This window comes from Cynara cardunculus (genome assembly GCF_001531365.2).
Source record: "Cynara cardunculus var. scolymus isolate 2C chromosome LG 12, CcrdV1, whole genome shotgun sequence".
NCBI lineage: Eukaryota > Viridiplantae > Streptophyta > Magnoliopsida > Asterales > Asteraceae > Cynara > Cynara cardunculus.
The window spans coordinates 27,296,043-27,312,405 of NC_037539.1; the positions used below are offsets into that span (position 1 = coordinate 27,296,043).

Sequence of the window (16,363 nt, forward strand, 5' to 3'; positions counted from 1 at the left end):
AAGTGCAAGTATTCAGACTTGTTGAGGTCTAGTTAATATCTATCTCTTTGTCAACTTTATTTCTTTAGTTGAGCCCAAGAAAATTAATGAGGCTATCACTGACCCAAGCTTGGTCAATTCTATACAACAAGAACTCATTGAGTTTGATAAAAATAAAACCTAGTACCTTGTCCCGTATCCATCTAGGAAAATTGTGATAGGCACCAAATGGGTCTATCACACACCAAGTTGGATAAACAAGGAATTGTAACCCGCAACAAGGCTCATCTTGTTGCCCAGGGATACAAGCAAGAAGAAGGCATTGACTATGATGAGACCTTCACACCAGTGGCTAGACTCGAAGAAATTCAACTCTTCCAAGCCTATGTTGTCCATAAGGACTTTAAAGTCTACCAAATGGATGTAAAGAGTGCTTTCCTAAATGGAAAACTTCAGGAGGAAGTTTATGTTGAACAACCTCCAAGTTTCCTTGACCCATAGTATCCAACTCATGTCATCGACTTGATAAAGCTCTTTATGGGTTAAAAACGGCCCCTCGTGCCTGGTATGCCACCATTTTTTCATTTCTCATTTGAGAAATTTGTGCGTGGAAATATCGACCAAACACTATTTCTTTTGGAAAGTCAAGGGTTACGTCAATCTAGTCCAAATTTATGTAGATGATAACATATTTAGTTACACTAATTCCTCTTTGTGTTTTCGTTTCTTGGAATACATGAAGAAAGAATATCAGATGAGCATGATCGGAGATTTGACATATTTTCTAAATCTTCGGATTAAGCAATCTGATAAAGGCATTTTTATCAGTTAGAGTAAGTATGTCAGAGATATGTTAAAGAAATTCAACCTAACCAATAGTTCATCTATGAACACTCCCATGGCTCCTCCTTTCACGCTGAACAAAGACCCAAATAGGAAACCTATAAACGTTACTGCTTACAGAGGAATGATCGGTTCCTTGCTGTATCTTACAGCTAGCCGACTTGATATCATGTATTCTACCTGTCTCTGTGCAAGATATCAATATGAACCCAAAGAATCCCATCTAATTTTCATGAAACGCATCTTCAGATATTTGAAAGGTACTCCTATTCTGGGCCTTTGGTATCCCAAAGACTCAGTTTTTGACCTAATTGGTTATGTCGATAGTGATTTTACAGGTTGCAAGATAGATAGAAAGAGCAAAACACAGGAGGCTATCAGCTTCTTGGTGGAAAGTTGGTGAGCTGGACAAGCAAAAAAGCTAAACTAAGTGTCCACATCAACTGTTGGAACTGAATATGTAGCTGCTGGAAGCTATTATGCCAAAATTCTTTGGATGGAAAATTAGCTCAGTGATTATGACCTTCAACTCTTTAAGATCCCTATCTATTGCGATAGCACCAGTGCCATTGCTATTACAAACAATCCTATACTTCACTCTAAGACCAAACATATAGATATCAGATATCATTTTATCAGAGATCATGTTATGAATGGTGATATTGAACTTCAGTTTGTATCCACTTAGTACCAATTACCTGATTTGTTTACAAAACCTCTTGATGAAACAAGATTCAATATTTTAGTCAGCGAACTTGGAATGCTGAACGTTGAGGATTAATTCCTTCAGCTCTAAGCATCACTCAATGGTACAAAGTGAAATGATCCAGTGTTTCTTATTCTTTCACTGAACTCTTAAGTTAAATGTATCTTCCTCTGTAAGGTATGTCTACTTATCTCTTATTTCTCATAACTTAAAATTATCGTTGAACACTTTCCTTATTCAGGGATCAAAATGTTTTAAAAGAAAAAACTAATGAATGGTCATATTCTATGACGTCATTAAAATGATATTTGGACTATTTTCACGCGCATCCCTCTAAAACACGTTTGTCCATTTCTCCTCGAACCAATCACCATAAAATGACGTAGAAAGAAATCATCATTGCACATCTTTTTGAAGCATCATTTTCCTATCTCTCTTTCTCTCTCATCTCAATTATAAATAACTCTCTTACCCTCTCTTTTTTCCCTTACGTGAACAACTCATACACATAACTCCCTCTCTTTGTTATTGCGTGAAAGCAAGAACACAAAAAAACCCTTCAAACCAGCTTCTTCTTTTTCTCTGTAAAAACAGGTTTGATAATCTTATTTTTTGACTGCTAATCTTTTTATGAAACTTGTTTTGTTAATTAAAAACCTTCTTTCTTCCTTTTAATTACAAACATCTGGTTATCTAAATCCTTCTTCTTCTTGATTTATATTAACCACGTTTCTAAAATCTTCTTTAAAACCCCAATTTCTTCTGGATTTTCAAATGAAAAATTTATCCTTCAAACTTTTGTTCCAAAAGTGATTTTTAACATAATAGAATGTACGATTCCATTTCTTTCTTTCTTTTTATAGAAATGGCTGTAGCATCGAACGTGAACTTTGCTCTTGAGGATTGCTCCTTCAAACTGAACAATCATGATGCACTACTGGAAATCCCCGCATACAAATCCTAGTTTGTGGATGTTGCTTCATTCCTCAAGAACTGTGTTCTGGGATATGCTCTCACCTTCCAACCTGTAATGGTGAAGGAAATCCTGAGACAGTTTTGGTTCACTGCTAAAGCAAAGACCATTAAGGACAAGGATAGAATCTTGGTCGTCAAGATCTCCTATGAGATCACATCTCTTCTCAATGGTTCTCTCTTCCCCTCCTTCTTTGGTCTCTATTACACGAGCTAATGACCTGCTAGTGGTTGTCCCCACTATTGGTGAAGCCATCACCATAGGACTTGAGGATGCTCCTCTTAAAGCCGCTCAGCAACATGTGGTTGATTCTTTGGATAGTGCATTTGAGACGCTTAGCGGTAATTCTTCGGATGCTGCCGATGAACCCTAAGGTATACACCAAACCCCCTCCCTTTCTTTCTTTCTTTGTTACTAACCCCAATCTTTCTTATGCTCAATGCTCTCCTATTTCTACAAGTTTTATGGAGAATGAACCCCCAGTCACTGAGACTGACGCTTATGATATGGCTGGGAAAGTCAAGTTGCCGCTCCCAACTGTTGTGACCGTCCTTGACAAAATGGACGAACTACAACAAGGAATGCCCTCAATGGATGATCTGGCTAAGAGCTTCTCTGCTCTCCAAGTTGAGGTTTCTGAAGTCAAAGAAGAGTTGAATGCCATGAAGACGAAAATCTAGCACAACTCTGAAGCTCTCACTACTCTCTCCAGCAAGGCTGAAGATGTTTAGGCTCTACTTACCAAACATAATAAGCTACTTAAATGGATTTTCAATATTCTACAACAACCAACACCTGTTACTGAACCCTCCTTCAGAGAAGCTGATTACCATCAGCTGGATATGGTCACTGAGCTCAACCTACAATAGGTTGAAGCCATTTCCTCCATGGAGCTAAAGCTACAAGACTTGGTTTCTCGCCTCCATCTCTCAGCTAATAATATTGATGATGACAAAAAGGGGGAGAAGTCTAACGAGGACCTTTTGGAGAAGAATACGACTGCTGAGAATGCCAGGAAGAAGATCCTCAAAGATTCAGTCGATGAGGATGCCATGGTTACTCTTAACCATGAAGACCTTCCTCCTTCCACCTTTGTATTGCCAAATGTAGGTGAAGTTGAGGAAGATGATGATGAGGAGGAGGAGGATTCTGAGCCTTAGATCGCAAACCATGTACTGACCTTGGTGGTCATGATGATGACGATGATGATGATTTCTCCATTCAGATCATACCAAGACAGCCTGCCAAAGTAATCTCCTTCTGCTGATCCCAGATCTCTCAATAACACAAATATTCAAATTATGAATAACCTAAATATATCGTGTAGATGGAAAAAAGTGAAGAACACTCAGGAACACAAATAAGCATATTCAAGAATAATATCAAGTGCCGAATGATTCACTTTTATTCAAATGATTGGTGGAAAAACGTAAACGATTACATGAATGGTAAAGCCTATTTATACTAGAAATCTAATTAAGAAGATTGCTATCTACGGAAGATATTTAACAAATCCTTTATGAAAGGAAAGCAATCTAGACTTATGTAAAGCAAAATAAAGCTAAGTAAGGAATGGAGAATCCAGCTGTCGATTCGCCATCTCCAGCTGTCTTCTAAAGGGCGTGTTCAACCATGTCTTGTGATCTTCTTACCATGCTATTTATGACATAATTGTATCCAATGTAAATAAGTTTTTAGTAGATAAACAGGAAGTCATAACTCTTAAAGACGTGAAGCATAGAAGACAAAAAAACTAAGAAGTAAAGGGATTTCTCTCGTGAATGTTCAATGAAGACGTCATAATGGTTCGGAAGCTACTTGGGATCTTTATAAGGGGACGAGATAAAAATACCCTCATTTATTTACCTACGGCAAATTTCAAGGATGAAACTTTGTTAAAGGGGAAAGTTTGTAATAAACCAAAAAAGGGGGAAAAGAATTGAGAGTCGTTAAATTTCAAGGACTTGTAGTGTAAATGCAATTGAAGTGAAGGATTTTGACCCTAAAATTGAATGTAATTCAATGACATGAAACCCAATGGTCATGAAACCTCCGGCCATTTATCATGGCCTTATCGCTTCCTCTTCCGTGAAACCACCAATGGCTTAGTATAAAACGGGAGTTTTTAGCTTTACGTGAATTTTTCTCAAGAAGGGGAACTATTGTTAGCAAAAACGATGGTGGACACTGAAACGAGAGTTGACAATGCTCTACATCATAGCTAGTTTGGCGCCAATCAGGGTAACGCTAGCCACTTCAAAGATCGGTTTGGGCTACGACTTGTATTGTGAGTTACACATGATTTATTTTCAAATGGTTGCATGCTTTATTTATAATTATTCACAAGTTTGTTCGAAGTTTCTCGATATTTTGATATATCATATATATGTAAAACGTTCAATATTTCTAGAATATATGTTTCAGGTATATGTGTGGCAATGAGGATGTATTACAATATGATTTTGTAAAGACGAGCATGCTCTGTGAGCTTGTCTAAGCCGTAAATGGGGACATGTTGTGTGAGTTCGCCAGGTAATGTTGTGTGAGGTAGATATCTCCCATAACGTCGTTGCTTTGTGATGTAGACACGCACTGAAATATCTTTATTTTGTGATAAGTATTATTCTCATCAAGGTATGCTTAATTTATAAAGTTTCATGAAAATTGTTTATTGTAAAAGTTGTTGTTCGTGTATGAAAACTGTGGATTAACTGAGCCTAAGGCTCACCCAAAACTCTTTTAAAACTTTTTCACCTAGACGGTTATTAGACTGGAAAGAAAAGTGGGATAAAGAGAGATATAAAGATTAGACCCAAAGAAGGAGATATGGAAATCGAGGCATTGTTATATAGCTTAGGTTAATTAAAGAATTAAAAAATGATGAGCTTAAGTAATCATTTTTGTGATGCATGTCGTGTTGGCAAACAAACTCATGTTTCTCATAAATTTACATGTATTATGTTAACTGAAAGGGTTTTAGAATTACTTCACATAGATCTTTCTGGTCCCATTGCAACCCAAAATTTTGGAAGAAATTATTACACGTTTGTCATTGTAGATGATTTTTCCCGCTATACATGTATCCTATTTTTAAAACATAAAAATGACGCTTTTGAAAAATTTAAAATCTATGGGAAAACGAATTCAAACCCAACAAGGTTGTACGATTGTTTCTATTCGTACGGACCATGGACGTAAATTCGATGAATGAAGTCCAATTTGGTGTTTTTTTGTGACAAACATTATATAGCAAAGCCTATAAAGGAGTATTCCTTAGTTACTACTGGAATAGCAAAGCCTATAGAGTCCTTAATAAGAACACCATGGTTGTAGAAGAATCCCTTAATGTAAGCTTTGGTGAGAGTCTTGTCAAGCCTAATGCTGCTTTGGACCTTTGGTAGATGATAATATTTGTGAGCAAGAAGCCTTAGCTTATTATCTTAGAACTTTGGATTTAGGTTCTCAATATTCCATTAATGGTCAAGAATCCAGTGATGCCCATTTCTGTTACGTTCTTCAAAGTGTAGATGTCCTAACCTTATAACCGTTAAAGGCCATCTCAATGGTGACGCCAACCAAAGAACCACTAGATCCCAGATTCATATCCATTGTTTTTTCCACGCCTTTGTTTCTTCCTTAGAGCCTCAAACCATAAAGAAGCCTTAAGTGATGTAGATTGGATCATCGCCATGCAAGAAGAGTTGAACCAATTCACTAGGAATGATGTATGGGACTTAGTTCCTTCCCCTAGTAGTCAAATTGTAATTGACACAAAATGGGTCTTTCGTAATAAGGTAGACGAGAACGGAGGAGTCACACGAGACAAGGTTTGTTTAGTTTCTAAGGGGTATAATCAACGAGAAGGTATAGATTTTGACAAAACCTTTGCATTGGTTGAAAGGTTGGAGTCTATTCACATGCTTCTACATTTTTGCAAATGCTGAAGATTTTTAATTATATCAAGTGGACATTAAAATGCATTCCTAAACAGTTTTATAAATAAGGAGGTGTATGTTTCTCATCCTCTCGGTTTTGAAATTTTTGAAAACCGTCATACAAGCCGTCAAGCGTATTTATAGATATCTTAGGTACAATGACTCTTAGATTATGGTATGCAAAGAATCCCGAGTGGAAAGTACCTTGTTTAATTTCACCAATTTCAATCTTGGTGGTTTCATCGTTGATCAAAAGAGCACCACTCGGGTATATGCCTTTGTAGGTCTCTCCATTGTGTCTTGGTTCTCCGAGAAACAACAATCCATAGCACTGTCTACTAGCGGAGAAGAATATGTAGCCGCCGCTAGAGCGTGTACTCAAGTACTTTGGATGAAACACACATTTACCGATTTTGATGTACATTTGTCTAAAGTTCCAATTATGTGTCATAACGGAAGTGCCATAAACTTAAGTAAAAACCCGATTTTACATTTTCGAACAAACATATTGAACTACGACATCATTTTTATAGTTATTTCATTCAGAAGAGCCAAATTGAGCTTCAAAAGTTGGATTCTGAAGATAATTTGGCCTATATTTTTACTAAAAGCTACAGAAAGTTAAGTTTTCAATCTCAGACTTGGTTTAGGCATGCTTGAGTATAACCTTTAAATTGTTGTTGCTCCCGATTGTATGCATATGTTGAGGGGCAGCATCTCTCGAGGGGTATCATAACATCTTTCACTATCCTTTTTGCTTCAACAAGAAGGGAGAGAAACCGAGTATGCTCTCGTGTTTGACGGTTGTGTTTATCATAACAAAAAAAGAGGGAGATTATTGGTGAAAGTGTATCACATCTCTACAATTGTTTTGGTGATTATAAACAAACCGTATTTTATGTTTACTTAATGTGCATATAGATAACTTACAGAAGTATACATTGTCGTCTCGAGAATCGTGCCGGCTTCAAATTAATAATCAAATATGAGAAGGTGCCATAGAATAGATGTAACACCCTTGTCCCGCGTGGCCGGAGGATAGTGTGTTACGAAGGAAAACATAACAAGATAAATAGCTAATATATATACAGGAAAGCCAGAGCTACTATGAACATCCATCAAAAGAAGGTGATAGACTAAAAGTTAAGACAACATGGATACAATTACAATATATACATAAACAAAAACTACTATATTATCCAAGGTCGTCTTCAAAATAGTCATATTCCATCGCTCTCAGTCCTGTGATAATCCCACCTACGATCATGTACCTGCCGAGGACAAAACAAACCTCGGCTGAGCCAAATGCTCAGTGAACAGATAATTAAAATAACAAGATCGCAAGTATAAATCGAGTTAATAGAAGATAATAATTATAAGGAATCCGAAAACCAAAACATGAAAGGATCAATTAATAATTGACATGAAATGTCCATATTGAAATAATTAAAATAATATCATCAAGTCAAGAATTGAGAAAAAAATAAGAAAATCAATTGGGTTCGAGGGTTGTACGGACCACTCGAACAATGGAAAATGAGTGTAGGGCAATACACTCAATTTCCTTCCAATAATCGGCTCCCGAAAATGGTTCCCGAATACGGCTCCCGATAACGGTTCCTAGGATCGATTCATTCGTCCTCAAATTAGCCGGTACCATGCCAGACCCACTTATTGACATTGGGGTATAATAACGAGGACGCCATGACAATTTATAGCCTCCATGGAGGCGTCACGACATCATTGCCCTCGATGTCGTGCCTTAAAGCACAAAATACTCAAATCACCAAAAACATATCAATTCAATGTGAAAAGGGTAACCTCACAAAATATGAAACTATAATTATATACAAGTGATAGATGCCGAGATGGTAATGAGATACGATATTGCCTCTATAATAAACTAGTGATTAAAGAAAGTCACAAGAATCGGATATCCGTACCTTAGACGGCAATCGATGAAGTAAGCACGTAGCTCCTATCCCCTTGTTAATGCCCTTTTCTTATTCTAAGATTGGTCCTGAATAAGTTACACATGATTGTGACTGATTGATACAAGATCTATGTATGTTACAATCCTCAAAGCACAAAGTACAAGCTAAACTAAAGCTACTAAATCCCCTGCACTTGACAACTTTGAACCAACTTGACTTTGATCATTTTTATCATACTTAGAGATGCATTCAGGTGTTAATATCTAAACAACAGTTGTAGGCTGGTTACTTAGGGTTCCAGTAGATTAGGATTCATTCTATTTGGAGCAAAAACCTATTTTATATGAATTTTCTAAAAACAGTATGCAAATCCCGTTTTTGCACAGGACCAGCTACGTAAACTCACTATTTTGAGCATTATGGATGTAAAATCAAGTCTGAACATAAACTACAAAGTTATAGTAGACACATATACCTTTCCAACAATATATGGCACACCTCAATCGGATCAATGAGTGATTTTATATGAATTATTAAACAAACAGCAGTACTAAGATTCCTATGCACAACTTAAAACAGCCCCTTTTGTATAAATTTGACACTAAAACCATCAAGAATCAACTATCTAGCTTTACCATATTGCAAATAAATGATTAAAACTTAATTTATAACTTATTTAACCAACAATGACATAAAAATAACATCATTTAACAAAGGTTTAGCTTACTAATCAAAACCTTATGAACCCTAACATGAATCTTCCCAACTTTAACACAAATCAACAATTTAGACCACAAATCTTGAAATTTATAGATTCATACCTTGCTTCTTTGCATTATCTTCAATCAATTAGCTTTAAATCTTCAAAATATCACCAAATTTGAAGATGCATGAGAAGGTTAAACCAAATCTACGGTTTATGTGAAGAGAGAACTTAAGTCTAGAGAGAGAGAGGCTCAAGGTGCAAAATGAGAGTTATTTTCCTGAAATTAACGGGTTTAAATAGTTAGTACAATAATTCCTACTTATCAAATATTACCCCTCATCAATTGTCAAATTCTATATTAGTCTTGGCATGGATTTTTCTTAACATTTCAAGTCCTAAGACCAATTTATTTTCTACATAATTGACCCTTTACATAAAACTTGGACTTACATTATTAGTCCAAAATACAACTACTTTAAGCAATGGTACAAGTAGATAAAGCATCCAATTATCATGTAAATGAATATACCAAGATTAATCAATAACAAAATATAAGCTGTTATAATATGAATATTCAAGTGCATGTGGAAATATGATTGTTTCATGATTGGTATTTCAACTCCTATCAATTTACCGATTACTATTATAAAACTTCTTTTTACAAAAACCAAGAGGTGACTCTATAAAAATGATTTTTTCACAATCATATTTTAAGCAATTGCATGCTTATAAAATGATAAATTTTGTAAGAATGTTTTTAAATTACTCTTTTCATCCTAAATAGATTGGGGCTAAACCAATGTAATTTGAAATAGAAGGTAAAAATAGGAAGTACCTGCAAGACAAATATATAAACGTGCTAYTTTGATGTGATGTAAGAATCGATTATCACATCTTATATTATATTAAGTGACTTACTCCCCAAAAACATGCTATGCTCAAAGGGAGAAGCCGGTCCGTCCAATTTAAGTTGATGTTTTATAAAACGTTTACAAAATCACGGAACTTTTATAATTGTAGTATACAAGTATTTTTATTTTTTGCTTTATGTATTCAGACTTTATTTGTTAACTTTATAAAATCATTTTATAAAACCCTTTTATAAAACTCTTGCAAGACAATCACAAGGATGGTGCCTGATTGGTTTGAGCTTGGCTCCAAAGGTTAAAAGTACCGAGAGGTCTCAGGTTCAAATCCAAGGAGGAATAAAAATCCCCTTGTGGCCACAGAGGATCAAATGCGGTGACTCCGGGCTATCTGCAAAGCAGGTGGTCGCCCTAGAATTAGTCGGCTCGCATAACAGATTGGATATCCAAGTTAAAAAAAAAAAAAAAAAAAAAAACTCTTGCAAGACTATAACTTTTTGTGGATTAAAATACATGCATGGGAAGATGTTTATAGTCAAACTACTAAAGATCATTTAAAAGATGGTGCCTTAATGTTTCTTTGCTTTCAAAAGATGGCTTCCATAATAGTGTAAGTCTTGATTTGATAAAAAATAATCTAAACATTTTGGATAAATATAAAATAAAACTATTTTGAGTAGAAAAGGTGTTCAGCTTAAACTAGCAAACCAATTCAGATTTTTGGTTTGTGAAACTAAAAATAAAAAATAATTCTCTCCAACTTTGCAAGCTTTCCTAATACTTCATCCTTTCTTATTTTCAGGATTAAAGAAAGTTTGTGATGCAAAGCTAACAAAATATAAGTATTCTCCACACTCTAGTAAGTGTGTGAAATAGATCCAACTAGCATCCACGTTATCGTGTGGAATAGGAGCTAAAACTTGTGTTCAATTTCGAGTATTCAAATCTTGTATAATCAAATGTTCATACGGTGTATTTCTACCTTCAAGAACAATATAGTGGATTGTCTCGTTGAGTTCACTTAACAAAGAGGATTAGCCCGTTTTTGGGTGAATCTCTTTAAAATCGTTTGTATCTCTCTTCCCTGTCTTTTTATTTTTGTTCGTTTGTTTCGTCGTGTAATGCAATCTACCTTCTAATTCAAAAACCTTGTGGCTACTTGTAACATTGAATATCTCTGACATCCCTCCCACAATGGTTGGTCCACAACTTCTAACATATCATAGAAACGTCTCACATGTGGATCGGATCTTGGTCGTCCCATTTTCATGATCCATCACCATTTGCTGAACACCATCAAATTAGTCATAATCTTCGTCCACTATGGTTTGTTGCGGCGTTGAACTTCAGGTTCTCTTCTACCATATGCATACCACCGACTATAAGAAAGCATGAATCACTTTCTTGATAATCTAAACTCACATCCTCTCTCCCTTTTATACTTAAGAAGTTTACATTTCTTAAAACGACATCTTATAACAAATATTACCCCTTATACGTGGCTTTCATTTCAACATATTGCTCATTGGAGAAAACACAATCCAAATATCGTTCTACTTCGGCACTGAAACTTGATTTATATAACCACTGTTATTAATCTCTTATCCATCCATCCACTATCGGCAATAGTTGACATAGCTACAAATTTATGAAAGTGTGTTTAGGTAGAATTTAAAACCAAAGGTGTAGTGATTTGTTTTTGAGAAGTGTAAAGATTCTATCTTAAGAGTTCACTTAAAAAGAATTTAAAGTTGGAAACTTGATTTAGTTGAAAGCATCAAGTTGGGAAGTTTAAATCAACTAGAAGTTATGATTCCATATAAAAACACCAAAATTAATTAGAATGATATAAACATGTTTTATTTGATTTTCAAACCAAAAGTGTAATGATTTGTTTTTTAAATCAATTATGAAACATGAAAAATAACATAACATATGGCAACACATTTTTAACACAAAGTATAGAACAACTAGATTTGTAAATATAGTTTTAACGTTTGCCTAACAATTAGCATCATATTTCTAACACGAAATATACAACAATTACATTTACAAATACAATCCTAACGGTTTCCTAACAAGTAGCAACCAATTTCTTACCCAAAATATACAACAATTACATTTGTAAATCTAAATTTACCCAACTATTACATATACAAAAATTTAGATTTACACACACATATTTACATACATATATACATATTTACATGCACATACATAGATTCATACATACAGTTTTACAAACATATATATATATATATATATATATATATACACACACACGTATTTACATCTATTTTATAAACATACATATAAAAGAGGGAAAGTAGGAAAAAAGGGTTTTATACCGAAAAAATCGGGAGTCGCCGGTTGGGGTGGGGGAGATTGTCGATGTGAATGTTGCCGGAGTGGGGGCGTCACCGAAGTGGTCGTGTTGCGGGAGGGGGGGGGGAATAGTCGGAGTGGTGGTGTGTGGGAGGTTCAAATCGCCTTTGTTCTCTCTTTTTGTTGGAGAAATGAGATCATTTTGTTAGGGAATTGGGTTAAAAGAATTCTAATAAATTACCCCGATAGATCTATTTGACTATAATCTTTTTTGTAATTTAAAATTTTTAAATCCCGTCAGTTTTTAAAGAAAATTCGAATTTTAGGCAAAAAAAAATTCCCACTAATCCGTTAGTGATGGAATAATTCGTCGGAAATATTTTTTTAAAAATTATCATTATCATTATTACCATTAAAGCCTAATAAAACTGATTAAATCTCAGTAAAAACGATTAAAGACAAATAAAACTGATAAAAGCCAATAAAATCAATTAAGGACAATAGAACACATTCAAACCTAATAAAACTGATTAAAAACCAATAAAACTGATTAAAGTTCAATAAAACCGATTAAAGACAAATAAAACCGACTAAAGCCCAATAAAACCGATTAAAGCCTAATAGAACGCATTAAGGCCCAATAAAACCGATTAAAGCCCAATAAAACGCATTAAGGCCCAATAAAACCGCTTAACACCTAATAAAACCCATTAAAGCCCAATAAAACCAATTAAAACTGAATAACACCAATTAAGGCCCAATAACACCAATTATGATCCATTACATGTTAAAGCCCAATAAAATCATTTAAAGCATAATAAAACCGATTAAAACCCTATAAAACATAATATTAAGAACAATTATACCCCAATAAGACCCTTTATGACTTGTTAAAGCCCAATAACACCAATGATGACTTATCATATGTTTGTATGCAAATTTGTATTGCATATATGTATGTGATATGTATTGGGGTTAATAAGATCACTAACACCCACTATAGCCTAATAAGAACCACTAAAGTCTATTAAGAATCATTATAGCGCAATAAGACCCTTTGTGATTTATTAAAGCCCAACAACACCAGTTGTCACACCCCATTTTCATGGATAGGACCAATCTAAACCATCAATGGAGTAAATGAAACCATAAACATTTACAAACATATAGCGGAAGACTTAAACATCTGATCAAACGTTTAACAAACTGAAAGACTTAAATGATCCAAAGCATGAGGTACTAAGTCTATTACATACCAAATACTGAAACTAAATAGCTAATACTATAGATAATCAACTTCGAGTGATAGATTTAAACTTGTCCCTGCCCTTATTGGTGCCCATTTTCTCAAATCCTGAGATACAAACTATATTAGTAATTGCTAACTAAGCTCATGGTTTTTAGGGAACAACATCCACACAAATGTTACCCCTATAATTGTAACATTTAATCTGCATCGGGAAACACTAGAATTTATGCATATAAACTTTGCACATCTTGCACCAATGCAAAATAATACAACTCAACACACCTGATACCTCAATTGAACTGCCATGTGTGTGTATGGGGGGGGGGGAAGGGTCAACTACCTCATCTGACTTAACCATGTACAGTGACAACGGTATTTATTGGTTATGAATAACTCTTCTAAACGAACTATGTATAGAGGCGTCCTCATGGTACATGTACCTTTTTCCAGGGCGAACCGTGTACAAATGCACCCTCATGGTACTTATACCTTCTTTCTGGACAAACCATGTACAGAGGCACCTTCACGGTACTTGTACCTTCTACAACCCCACACACATGCTTAGCTCATTATATATAGTTCAACATGCTTAACGCAACATGAGTATATATAGTTCAACATGCTTAACGCAACATGAATAACTCAAACGATGATCTGTAAAACATATAGTCTTCTTTGAAAGATGTAAACACATAGCATGCTCTTTCACGTTTAAAACTACTACACAATTATAAACGCATCATAATATATCTGAATCACATCGAAAATACTTTCATAATAAGATATTGAACATCATACTATTATACTGCATCTCGCTTCAAATCTAATGAAACTTATCTTTAGTTAAACGTTACTTGCTTGCTTCGAACCCTACACAAATCACATCTCTCTAAGTACGTCTTCACGATTAAATATTTAATTCAATTGCTAAGCTCAAAGATAAGCTTGTAAACTTCTACTCATGTCTATTCGTTTAATGTCGAGACCTGTATTCCCTACGATGGTTCTTTCGCGTTGCTTGCCATCTAACTCTGTTTATATAAAACCATCTCATAATAAAATGCTCACAAAATACTTAAACTCGTTTTACAAATTCTAACTCAATTGATAATATCAGTTAATTAAATTAATTGATTTATTAGAACATAATAGTCAATTAAATTTAATTGATCAACTATATTCATTTATAGAACTATACATATAACAGTAATATGGAGATTTGTCTCCCTTTTTCTTCTCGGCCATATACCTCACGGATCCACCAAACAATTTACATCCACCATTTATGTGATAAAACTTAATGGCCCTCTAGTAATCAAAGTTAACAACCTAGACCAATCCAAACGAAATTCAGCCCAAGCCAACTCCATCACGCCTCAACCAGACCTGGAAGTCGACGAACTTCATCACCTTAGTCTACATGAACAGCAGCCGGCCGGCTGGGGTCGCTTTTCGGCCGATTTGGGTCATATTCCGACTGATTTTCTTCACTCTTTTGACACTACTTCGTAGATATACAGCTTTACCTACGTTACAGTTCGAGTCTCATGCTATTTGATCGAGTATAACTTTATAATGTTTATCTTGAAACCTTGATTGTCAACATGCTGCAACCGTATTTACTTCAAAATCGAGGGACTAAAGGCCATTACTGGTGTATAGATTTAAGTCTGGCATGAATAAAAATGTCTGCGTGAATTAATCTGCTTGTATAGATTAAGAAAGTTTTTGTTTGGGAGGGGAAAAAATTGTTTTCTGCATAAAGCTTCCCTCTAAAAGCTTATTGAATAAGCCACTTTCAATATCATTACGCCACTATCAAACAGTGATGTATAGCTGACCAAATAGGCTATGAGTCTATTAAATGTTTTGATAGACTATTTTATAGGACTTAAGTTTATAGGACCAAACAATTATGCATCCTTTGTAAAGGTGTTACAATGTTAAATACGTATTTAGGCATCCTAACAATTCCTTTAAAACGTTTTTGAAATAAAGTGAGTCGAACCCCATTCAAACGTTTACAGACCATCGAAAGAATCTGCTTCTAGCCCATAGGAAACAAATCTTCAACTACTATACACCATATGTGAGTTGGTAGTGATCAGAGTTCAATTCAGACATGTTCCTGGTAATCTATACAAGCGAAAGTTTGGGACGGACTTGGATAAGGCTACGAGCTCGTACTTCGTGTGCATCCTGACAAAGCCATTTTTCTCAAGATCAATAACAAGATTCCTGGTCTTGGAATGAGGCTCGATCGTAGCAACCTTAATTTGCTCTACAGCACGAGGTAAAAGCTTTGGTTGTTCATATGATCTCGTAAAAGAATTCAAGAGAATTATAGCACATTTAACGAGAATTTGTATTGATGATGAAGATATTCGAAAGAAATCCCGGATACATATGAGTGGCTTCTGGTGGATGCGATTGAAGGAGAACGAAGGTTCATAAGAAGTGATGAACTTGATGCTTCTTGGTCTATATTCACGCCTTTGTTGAAAGAACTTGAAGCCAAGAAGATTGCACCGGATTTGCATCTGTATGGCAGCAAAGGATCCGTTGGATCTCATTATCTAGCGGCAAACTACAACGTCCGATGGGGAGATCTTGCCAGCGATGAGTGATCGCATGTAAATGTGCCATTTTTTTGTCAATCTTAAGTACTTCTTCACATAAAAACTAAATATCTATGTTTCCATTTTAATTTGTCACAAAACAAGTGTATTTTCAAAAGTAAATAGACTGTATCATGATTTTATCTTTATTCATATGATGAAGAAATTCGGTACTTCCTCTATAATTAAATGTGAAATCGTCATTTCCTTGATTAAAAAGTGGACATTT

General features: G+C 35.0%; 1 pseudogene; it reads left to right on the plus strand.

The window, feature by feature from the left end:
* Nucleotides 1–6,608: 6,608 nt before the first annotated feature.
* On the plus strand, nucleotides 6,609–16,143 carry LOC112523808 (annotated as a pseudogene).
* The last annotated feature ends 220 nt before the right edge of the window (nucleotides 16,144–16,363 follow it).